The sequence below is a fragment of the Lycium barbarum genome, chromosome 9 (genome assembly GCF_019175385.1).
Source record: "Lycium barbarum isolate Lr01 chromosome 9, ASM1917538v2, whole genome shotgun sequence".
Lineage (NCBI taxonomy): Eukaryota > Viridiplantae > Streptophyta > Magnoliopsida > Solanales > Solanaceae > Lycium > Lycium barbarum.
The window spans coordinates 16,614,384-16,626,681 of NC_083345.1; the positions used below are offsets into that span (position 1 = coordinate 16,614,384).

Genomic DNA, 12,298 nt, shown 5'->3' on the forward strand with positions numbered 1-12,298 from the left:
GTAAATTTAGAAACCCGGGTAAATTAAATAAAGGAGGGACAAAATTGGGTGTCAACAATTAGTTATCCTGAGATTAGTTATATTGGGATTAGTTATCTTAGTATTATTTTATATCCATTGTTTGGTATGTTGTATTAGAAATAACATGCATTGCCTAATTTTTAAGAAGAAGTTGTTTGTTTACAAAAATATCCTCCACCCTATTTAGCCTAAAATGCCTAAAATTTCCAGCTATTTCAATCAATTTCCCTGTTTTATCCTCGAATAAGTTATATCAGGATTATTATTCCACCCTCTGATGGGTATAAGTTATTCCGGTACTATTTTTAAGGCTGGAATAACTTATCCCAGGTCAGCAACCAAACAACTGATAAAGTAGTACTAAATTTTCATTCCAAGACTATTTTTGCTTGTACTTCATACCAAACGTTCCCTTAGAGTTCACTCTAGCTGCCCCTCCCTAGTCTCTACCTCCTCCTCCTCCTCTTTTTTTTTTTTTCTTTTCTAATATGTACATTTTCATTCGTTTGCCTAAACTCCTACTTACAATTTTCTATGTTTTATGACACCATTATTCAGCTAAAAAAGCTTCGACAAAAGCAGAAACTTCTAAGCAATTTGCTAGTGATTTTATATTGATTTATCCTATGGTTGGTAGGTATTCTGTCCTATTAAATCTCCTTCCCACTTGAAATTAGAAAAGCATGTTCCGAGGAGTTGAGTTGCTCAACAGTTCTTTTTAGTATTCCCTCCGTCCAATTCATGTAATATAATTTGATTAGACACGGAGTTTAAGAAAGAAATGAAGTTTTTTGAAACGTGTGGTCTAAAATAAGTCACAAATATGTGTAGCTGTAAATCATTTCATTAAGGGTATAATGGGATGTTCGAAGTTAAATTATTTCTAAATATAAAAATGTATCATTCTTTTTGGGACAGACTAAAAGGAAAAGTATATCACATAAATTGGGGCATAGGGAGTAACTATTTTTATAATTGTTTGCTATGAAAAAATATGATTTATGTTTCTTAAATTTAGTTTTAAAATATACAATTAATATTTTTGAAAACGAAAAACAATGACATCCATAATATACATTAAAATTTTAATTAATCTTCTTATGTCAAAACATGTTGGGTCTTTTTAGCCGGCCACAGGAAGGACAGGGTTTGGATTTTTGTTAGTGTGGTGACTCTTTTGTGACCATTAGTTTCATCAATTGTTGTCTCTTGAACACTACATAACAACAAACAACAAACAAATAACGTGCTTTTTTTATTAATCCCTCTGGCTCAAATTATCTGTTTTTATTATTAAAAACAGTTATCTCAAATTATTTATAGTTTTAGAAGTTTAAGGCATAATTAATTATTATTTTTCATTCTACCCTTGATAAATTTTTGTCATTAAAATGGAGATGACAGGTAAATAGAATAAATATTTAGTGGAGAGATATTATAACTTAAACATAAATAAGGGTATAGTAGTCAAATGCTCCTCCTAATTAATATTTCGAAAGGGCTTTAAAGCAAAAAAGTGACAGATAATTTGAAACCAAGCGAGTATTAAACACGTGCACCCACATAACTAAATTAATGGTGTATATTTGAATTTTTTTGAATATTTAAAACCGTAAAAGTAAAAGTGTGTAAGGGAAATTTGGCTATAAGACTGAGTGTAAACTATATATTAAGCTATTACAAATCAATTTCTTAGTAATGTTATGTTGTTTAAGTTTAGAAGATGTTAGAATCCGGAGCCTAAAGGGTATAAAAATACACGATATAAACTAAAAGGGGATGGCTAAAAATTTATATACCAAAACGGGTATAACGTGGACTGATCCACGTTATACCCCAATTTTTTTTTCATCTGTCAGAGATTGCACCGAAAAATTTAAAAAAAAATGTATAACGTGGACTGATCCACGTTATACCCCAATTTTTTTTTTCATCTGTCAGAGATTGCACCGAAAAATTTAAAAAAAATGTATAACGTGGACTGATCCACGTTATACAATATATTTTGTATAACGTGGATCAGTCCACTTTATACATTCATATATTTGTAAAGTGTCCACGACTCACTCACAATTTAATTGCTTGTTTATTTTGCAATTGATTGTATTTACTCAGGCTCAACTCAGAGTAGATTGATGTGATCACGTATGGCTTGGGAAAAGTAACAAACGTATTTAGCAACCACAGACTTGCAAGTGCTAACGTATTTAGGTTTACTGCTTGAAAGAAGCAGTCAATATCCCCGAGTAGGGGTGTACATGAATCGGGTTGGTTCGGATTTCTTAAACACCAAATCAAACCAATTGCGTCGGGTTTTTAAATTTATATACCAAACCAAACCAATAAAATTCGGGTTTTTCAACCTCGGGTTTTCTCGGGTTATTCGGGTTGTTTTCGGAATAGTCTTGATACAAAATATATAACTTTTACTTCAAATATTTCTTTAGTCCTAGTAAGATACAACTATGTAATTAAAGTGTTTCATAAGAAAATAACACAAAATGTGAGAAGAGTGATGACATTGTATTAAAATATTCAACAAAAGATAATAAAATCGGTTAAAATAAATATTGCTAATTAATAAGCCATAAAGAAAATGACCATAATCTAAAAATACTAAATCATCCTAAAATAAGTACGGCTAATAAGTATTAATTACATGACAAGAAAAAAAAATTAAGTAATGTATTTTCACTCTCTAAACCAATTATGCAAAACTAAAGGAGATATATTGTTACACCCCGTACTTCGAAGAAACACTGTTAAATTTGAATGTAAGAATGTCGAGTTACGACTAGTTAAAACAACTTTGGAGTATGAGGAATGAGACATTATTAAGTATATTGTTTAAATAATGGATGATTATGATCTTGTAAGTCGTCATCGGGAAAGAGTATTTTAAAACACAAGAATATGGTCATTATCATGTATAATAAGTGATAAATATCATGTATGGAGGGTTTCGGAATATTTCGAGATCGAGCAAGTTGAAGAAAATAAGTTCGACGAAAATTTGAGAAATGCTGGACAAATTTTTAGTCAACTTTGGAGGGGTATATCTCTATGCATATTTGGAGTTTTAAGGCGTTTCAAAAGCCTAAAATGAAGTTCGTCAAGTCTAGTTTATGATTCAACAAACCACTCATCGATAGGACGTCGGAGTAGAGAATTATAGACGCTACAAACTGAACTGTCGCGCAGAAACAGCACTGCTACAGTACGCTACAGCACTGCTACAGTACTGTAGCTACAGTGACGCCGTTTCAGCCCTTATAAAAAGGGGCAAAACCCCATTTTTATCATCTAAAAACTTCTCAAATTTTCCAGAAAATTCAGCAACAAAAAGGGGCCTAAATCTCACATAAAAGTGAGGATTGTGAGTGAAATTTCAAGCTACGAAGTACTAATCGAAGTCCGGGCAACGCATAATCACGAATATAATTTTGTTTGGAGTTAGAGGAGCATGGGAACAATAAGATGTTGAAGGATTTGCTACTTTCATAAAAACAAGGTAAGAATCAATTCCTTTTTCTTATGTTATGAAGGTTTGTTTGTGTTGTAGTATGTAGAAATGAGTAGAATTTATGGAAATATGAAAGTTTGCAAAGTGGGTATGTATATATATTATATATGTAGCCATGGGTGTATATATGTTGTATACATATATGAGTTGAATTTTAAGTTGCATACTAGTTGTGGTTATTGTGGAATGTGTATTGGAAATGGAAGTTGAATGAAAATTGGATGAAATTGGAAAGAAGCCATGTTGGCCGTGTGGTAGATTGTTGTTGGAGATGAATTAGTAAGTAGAAAATGTGTTGGAATGGTTTTGTTGCATATATAAGAATTTTGGATTGAATATGGAAGTTGATGGAATTGTTGAATATTGAATATATAGCTTGGAATACTTTTGGTTTATGTTTGAATGGTCTTATATTAGTATGTGAATATGAAAATATTGATATCGGGTTGTAAGTGCAAAGTTGGATTTGGAATTGTCGCATTATTTGGAAAATAAGACTATTTACGCTAGAATGCGTTCCTAGTCGATTATTGATGTTGTATATATTGTTGTTGGTATGGTTGTTGTTGTTTTAGCCGAGTTTTAACCTCGGGGATGATATATATATAGGGGAGATGCTGCTCAAATTTTTATAGACAAGAATTGGTTAAGGTTGAAATTTTAAGTCTTATGAATAGTAAATTGGTAAATGTGACCATTTGTAGGTTTTGGACGAAACGGGATTTGAGTTTTGGCAAGCGTAAAGGGCAAGAAAGGTATGTAAAGCTATCCCGATTCTTCTCTTGGCATGTCCTAGATGTACTAGGCTTGGATTTACGCCTCGGGGAATATTCTGTCCATCGGAATCCGCGTTTGAAATCGTCTCTTTTTCATTCAATAGAATTGAATTCCTTAAGTATGCTTTGATGAAAAATTATGAAAATTTTTCCCAAATTGCTTAGGAAGTTATGGAATGTCCTAGAACCTTTGTAGGTGACCCCATAAGCTTAAAAATACGTAATTTGAGCCCACCGCTTCATTGGTTCCGAGGTGGGCCCACTATTTCCAATTTTACCCTTTATGTGTCTATGACTTGTCTTCGAGCGTTTTCGTTAGAGATACTCTAACTACTCCTTTATCTACTAAATAAAAACTATTTTAAATATTTCATTAAGTCTTATAAATTGTTTTGAATCTTGAAAACGATCTCGGATAGATTATGCCTCCGTAACCCGTTATGACATCTAAATTTACTTACTATGTTTCCGTCCGATTTCATTGATTTGATTTGACATTCGATATGCCTCATTGAGTCTCTGGAAATATATTTATGGTATTTTTAGTGCATTTAGTTTCTCACTACTCCGTTCGTGGATGCCTCAATGTTTCCCCCACTGAGCCCGGGCCAGGATATGTTGTCAAGCGTGATCCTTTGCATTGTTCGCCGTGCCTCGATGTGAGGGGGCAGGTATACGCGTACATGGGTTTGTGGAGTATGCTGTGCCATGTACGCTTGTTCTGATATGATCTGATATGGCCATCTGATATGATATGCTATGTTACGGGGTTATTCCCCTTTTCTGATCCTTATGTGTTGTGGCACCAGTGTCGGGGGGTGACCACGTTCTGTCTGCCGAGTCCCTTGGCAGGGGCCGGATATGATATGGCATATGTTTTTGTACATACTCTTCATGTTTTGAAAATATGCATTTGATACTCTGGACATCTCACTCACATTTCTGTACGTTCTGTTCCGGTTATGATTTTGTTCCGTAATGGGACCAGGTATGACATACGTTTCCTGTAAGTACTATTTATGCTTTATGATCAGCATTTTGCTAATCTGGATATTCCGTTCATTTTTCTGTACCTCATGTTCCGATTATGACTTTGTTTACTACGTTCCATGCTTTACATACTCAGTACATATTTCGTACTGACCCCCTTTCTTCGGGGGCTGCGTTTTCATGCCGCGCAGGTACAGACTACAGATTTGCTGACCCACCTGCCTAGGACACCTATTCTGCTATTCTGGAGTGCTCTTTTGTCCAGAGCCTATACTCTGGTACAGTCTGCTGCTGTTGGATATATGTGCGCTATTCATGGGTACGACGGGGCCCTGTCCTGTCTTATGTTTCTGTTATGTTCTGTAGAGGTCTGTAGACATACATGTGGGTTCTGTATATGTTTTGGGTTGCTATGATTTGTGATAGCCTTATCGGCTTCCATGTGTTATATATGTTCCTCTATGACACTAGTAATGTCGACTGACTTTTATATTTATATAATCTGCTAGTCTGCTGGTTTGGATTATTGGGTACGTTTGGGTGTCCAGCACGGACACTAGTCACGGCCTACGGGGTTGGGTCGTGACAAAAGTGGTATCAGAGCAGTTCGTCCTCGGAATGTCTACAGACCGTGTCTAGTAGAGTCTTGTTTATCGGTGTGTTGTGCACCACATCTATAAACAGGAGGCTACAGGACATTTAGGGTGTTACTTTTCTTTGAATCTTAGATCGTGCGATAGAGCCAGCTATAGGAAATGAACCCCTTTTTTTTTACTAACCCTTGATTGCAGCTGGAGAACGGTATCGACGTAAGACAGCGACTGATGATATTGGAAGCTACACAGTACACAGGTAAGTAATGGTATGAAAGATTTATGCTGGGTAAGGTGTTTGAAATACGATTGAAACATGAAGCTGAAGATTGAAAAGAAAAAAAAATAAGCAGGAAAGTGTAGTAGGTGCAGTTTGAGTTGGGCATGTGAGGTAAGCCTCAGCATCTTTATACTTTTATTTGAAATTATTAGCCCCGTGTGGCTATGAGGCGATATGATACGATATGTATATACGTATATGTGTTGGCCCTGTGAGGCATGGTTGGTATTTCCTGTGTACAGGTTTTGGGATAGTAAGAAATACAGAGGAACCTCTGCCCAATTTTTTCTAGAAATACGGAGAGGAAAATGAGATATAAATTCTTAACGTGTCTTGAAGATCGATACCGTAGGGTAAATCTATTATGTTGGATTAAAGTTTAAGAGATACCCTCCATGTCATTTGTAAGAAGCATTATCCCTATTTGGAAAAATTTTATCTCGAGAAATCATATATGAGTAGCAAATTCTCAATTTATTTAAACGGACCGGAAATATGTTCCAACCCCATTTTGCTTTAGAACAGCCTAGGTTGAGGGGCAAAAATATGTGGAAGGGCAAAGATGCCCAACGGTTAAGTTTCCTCTAATTGGAAGAATACAAAGTGTATGACAGGCAGTTGAGGATTGAGTGGTCCGCTTACGACTCAAATATATATATATACAAATATGGAGGTAATTATGTGAATTAAGTACTAACAGATTCCGCGAAGTTCGTCGGATTCTAGTTTTCTTTTGCTGGTAGTCGGAAGATGCCTCACAGTAACATTATATCAGTTTTCATCGACTGATTGGAGATGGGATCTGTGGAATAAAAACTTAAACTCGTGAGCTGTCTAAAATTACATATATACACACATGGAGGTGAATATTGAGGATTTACAGGGGCGATACGATAACTATATAGTTAGAAAAGTAAAAGAATCCCCTCTAAGTCTGGGTGGGACCCCCTACGAGGGCGTTTTGAAAGTTGTTAAGACCCCAATTTTCCTTAAATTACGTGACCAAGGTCGCGCGGGGCAGTTGACGTGATTATACCGGCCTTAACGCACCTAAATGTATTGAAGTTTTCGAGGTTAAGCGTGCTAAGGTGGGAGGATGGGTGACCCCCCTGGGAAATATGTATGAAATCCCAAAGATTCAGCCACAAGAGACGAATGAAAGAATGAGATCAAAATTGGATAAGGGTGTGTGGTAAGCACGAAATGAAAGGGGCATACAAGGATATAACGACGAAGACTGAAGAGACGACAGACTAAAGAGACGACTGAAGTGATAAAGCATGGAGAGTTAGTGGACAGACAAATAACAAGAAAAAGGGATGACCTTGAGTACAGGCGTAAATCTTGGCTACAAAAGAAGAAGAATGGATTGCATAGTTTGGATAAGTTCAGTTTTACCGGGCAAGCAATACTGAAAGTAAGTAAAGTAAATACTGATAAATACGGGAAAAAAACATTGATATCTACCTCGGGGAGAACTCTACCTCAACATTCGAGGACGAATGTTTTTAAAGGGGGGGAGAATGTTACACCCCGTACTTCGAAGAAACACTGTTAAATTTGAATGTAAGAATGTCGAGTTACGACTAGTTAAAACAACTTTGGAGTATGAGGAATGAGACATTATTAAGTATATTGTTTAAATAATGGATGATTATGATCTTGTAAGTCGTCATCGGGAAAGAGTATTTTAAAACACAAGAATATGGTCATTATCATGTATAATAAGTGATAAATATCATGTATGGAGGGTTTCGGAATATTTCGAGATCGAGCAAGTTGAAGAAAATAAGTTCGACGAAAATTTGAGAAATGCTGGACAAATTTTTAGTCAACTTTGGAGGGGTATATCTCTATGCATATTTGGAGTTTTAAGGCGTTTCAAAAGCCTAAAATGAAGTTCGTCAAGTCTAGTTTATGATTCAACAAACCACTCATCGATAGGACGTCGGAGTAGAGAATTATAGACGCTACAAACTGAACTGTCGCGCAGAAACAGCACTGCTACAGTACGCTACAGCACTGCTACAGTACTGTAGCTACAGTGACGCCGTTTCAGCCCTTATAAAAAGGGGCAAAACCCCATTTTTATCATCTAAAAACTTCTCAAATTTTCCAGAAAATTCAGCAACAAAAAGGGGCCTAAATCTCACATAAAAGTGAGGATTGTGAGTGAAATTTCAAGCTACGAAGTACTAATCGAAGTCCGGGCAACGCATAATCACGAATATAATTTTGTTTGGAGTTAGAGGAGCATGGGAACAATAAGATGTTGAAGGATTTGCTACTTTCATAAAAACAAGGTAAGAATCAATTCCTTTTTCTTATGTTATGAAGGTTTGTTTGTGTTGTAGTATGTAGAAATGAGTAGAATTTATGGAAATATGAAAGTTTGCAAAGTGGGTATGTATATATATTATATATGTAGCCATGGGTGTATATATGTTGTATACATATATGAGTTGAATTTTAAGTTGCATACTAGTTGTGGTTATTGTGGAATGTGTATTGGAAATGGAAGTTGAATGAAAATTGGATGAAATTGGAAAGAAGCCATGTTGGCCGTGTGGTAGATTGTTGTTGGAGATGAATTAGTAAGTAGAAAATGTGTTGGAATGGTTTTGTTGCATATATAAGAATTTTGGATTGAATATGGAAGTTGATGGAATTGTTGAATATTGAATATATAGCTTGGAATACTTTTGGTTTATGTTTGAATGGTCTTATATTAGTATGTGAATATGAAAATATTGATATCGGGTTGTAAGTGCAAAGTTGGATTTGGAATTGTCGCATTATTTGGAAAATAAGACTATTTACGCTAGAATGCGTTCCTAGTCGATTATTGATGTTGTATATATTGTTGTTGGTATGGTTGTTGTTGTTTTAGCCGAGTTTTAACCTCGGGGATGATATATATATAGGGGAGATGCTGCTCAAATTTTTATAGACAAGAATTGGTTAAGGTTGAAATTTTAAGTCTTATGAATAGTAAATTGGTAAATGTGACCATTTGTAGGTTTTGGACGAAACGGGATTTGAGTTTTGGCAAGCGTAAAGGGCAAGAAAGGTATGTAAAGCTATCCCGATTCTTCTCTTGGCATGTCCTAGATGTACTAGGCTTGGATTTACGCCTCGGGGAATATTCTGTCCATCGGAATCCGCGTTTGAAATCGTCTCTTTTTCATTCAATAGAATTGAATTCCTTAAGTATGCTTTGATGAAAAATTATGAAAATTTTTCCCAAATTGCTTAGGAAGTTATGGAATGTCCTAGAACCTTTGTAGGTGACCCCATAAGCTTAAAAATACGTAATTTGAGCCCACCGCTTCATTGGTTCCGAGGTGGGCCCACTATTTCCAATTTTACCCTTTATGTGTCTATGACTTGTCTTCGAGCGTTTTCGTTAGAGATACTCTAACTACTCCTTTATCTACTAAATAAAAACTATTTTAAATATTTCATTAAGTCTTATAAATTGTTTTGAATCTTGAAAACGATCTCGGATAGATTATGCCTCCGTAACCCGTTATGACATCTAAATTTACTTACTATGTTTCCGTCCGATTTCATTGATTTGATTTGACATTCGATATGCCTCATTGAGTCTCTGGAAATATATTTATGGTATTTTTAGTGCATTTAGTTTCTCACTACTCCGTTCGTGGATGCCTCAATGTTTCCCCCACTGAGCCCGGGCCAGGATATGTTGTCAAGCGTGATCCTTTGCATTGTTCGCCGTGCCTCGATGTGAGGGGGCAGGTATACGCGTACATGGGTTTGTGGAGTATGCTGTGCCATGTACGCTTGTTCTGATATGATCTGATATGGCCATCTGATATGATATGCTATGTTACGGGGTTATTCCCCTTTTCTGATCCTTATGTGTTGTGGCACCAGTGTCGGGGGGTGACCACGTTCTGTCTGCCGAGTCCCTTGGCAGGGGCCGGATATGATATGGCATATGTTTTTGTACATACTCTTCATGTTTTGAAAATATGCATTTGATACTCTGGACATCTCACTCACATTTCTGTACGTTCTGTTCCGGTTATGATTTTGTTCCGTAATGGGACCAGGTATGACATACGTTTCCTGTAAGTACTATTTATGCTTTATGATCAGCATTTTGCTAATCTGGATATTCCGTTCATTTTTCTGTACCTCATGTTCCGATTATGACTTTGTTTACTACGTTCCATGCTTTACATACTCAGTACATATTTCGTACTGACCCCCTTTCTTCGGGGGCTGCGTTTTCATGCCGCGCAGGTACAGACTACAGATTTGCTGACCCACCTGCCTAGGACACCTATTCTGCTATTCTGGAGTGCTCTTTTGTCCAGAGCCTATACTCTGGTACAGTCTGCTGCTGTTGGATATATGTGCGCTATTCATGGGTACGACGGGGCCCTGTCCTGTCTTATGTTTCTGTTATGTTCTGTAGAGGTCTGTAGACATACATGTGGGTTCTGTATATGTTTTGGGTTGCTATGATTTGTGATAGCCTTATCGGCTTCCATGTGTTATATATGTTCCTCTATGACACTAGTAATGTCGACTGACTTTTATATTTATATAATCTGCTAGTCTGCTGGTTTGGATTATTGGGTACGTTTGGGTGTCCAGCACGGACACTAGTCACGGCCTACGGGGTTGGGTCGTGACATATATCCTACATTATTGTCATTCCTAGTGGTAAATTGAATTTCTTTTGTTATTATTAGTGTTGAGTTGGTTTTGGTTTGGACTTTATATGAGTTAATAACATCCATAGGATATAAAACATATTCACATTCAAAATTCTAATTTCAAGCTTGAATAATATGATAATAAATAAAAAACTACAAAAAAAATTTAAGAAATATTTATAAATTACATTACAAATAAATATACCGTGTAATGTAATTTATAAATATTTCTTAATTTTTTTTTGTAGTTTTTTTTATCTATTATCATATTATTCAAGCTTGAAATTAGAATTTTGAATGTGAATAGATTTTATATCCTATGGATGTTATTAACTCATATAAAGTCCAAATCAAAACCAACTCAACACTAATACTAACAAAATAAATTCAATTTACCATTAGGAATGACAATAATGTAGGATATATCTCCTTTAGTTTTGCATAATTGGTTTAGAGAGTGAAAATACATTACTTAAGTTTTTTTTTGTCATGTAATTAATACTTATTAGCCATACTTATTTTAGGATGACTTAGTATTTTTAGATTATGGTCATTTTCTTTATGGCTTATTAATTAGCAATATTTATTTTAACCGATTTTATTATCTTTTGTTGAATAATTTAATACAATGTCGTCACTCTTCTCACATTTTGTGTTATTTTCTTATGAAACACTTTAATTACATAGTTGTATCTTACTAGGACTAAAGAAATATTTGAAGTAAAAGTTATATATTTTGTATCAAGACTATTCCGAAAACAACCCGAATAACCCGAGAAAACCCGAGGTTGAAAAACTTGAATTTTATTGGTTTGGTTTGGTATATAAATTTAAAAATCAGACGCAATTAATTTGGTTTGGTGTTTAAGAAATCCAAACCAATCCGGTCCATGTACACCCCTACTTGGGGATATTGACTGCTTCTTTCAAGCAGTAAACCTAAATACGTTAGCACTTGCAAGTCTGGTTGCTAAGTACGTTTGTTACTTTTCCCAAGCCATACGTGATCACATCTATCTACTATGAGTTGAGCCTGAGTAAATACAATCCGCTGCAAAATAAACAAGCAATTAAATTGTGAGTGAGTCGTGGACACTTTACAAATATATGAATGTATAATGTGGACCGATCCACGTTATACAAAATATATTGTATAATGTGGATCAGTCCACGTTATACATTTTTTTTTTTTTTTTTTTTTTTAATTTTTCGGTGCAATCTTTGAAAGATGAAAAAAAAAATTGGGGTATAACGTGAATCAGTCCACGTTATACCCGTTTTGATATATAAATTTTTGGCCATCCCCTTTTAATTTATACCGTGTATTTTTATACCCTTTAGGCTCCGGCCACCATTTTATTTCCTCGGTTTGGAACTAAGTGCTGAGCTAGATGTTGGCAAAGATGTTTAATTGAATCCCTTTT

General features: G+C 35.3%; 1 long non-coding RNA gene across 1 annotated transcript; it reads left to right on the plus strand.

Annotated features, from left to right (window-relative positions):
- The first annotated feature begins 2,755 nt into the window (after positions 1-2,755).
- Positions 2,756-10,790, plus strand: LOC132608861 (uncharacterized). Its single transcript, XR_009570559.1, has 6 exons — positions 2,756-3,532; positions 4,249-4,299; positions 5,502-7,045; positions 7,470-8,486; positions 9,203-9,253; positions 10,456-10,790. It is a non-coding gene; the product is annotated as an uncharacterized LOC132608861 (long non-coding RNA).
- The last annotated feature ends 1,508 nt before the right edge of the window (positions 10,791-12,298 follow it).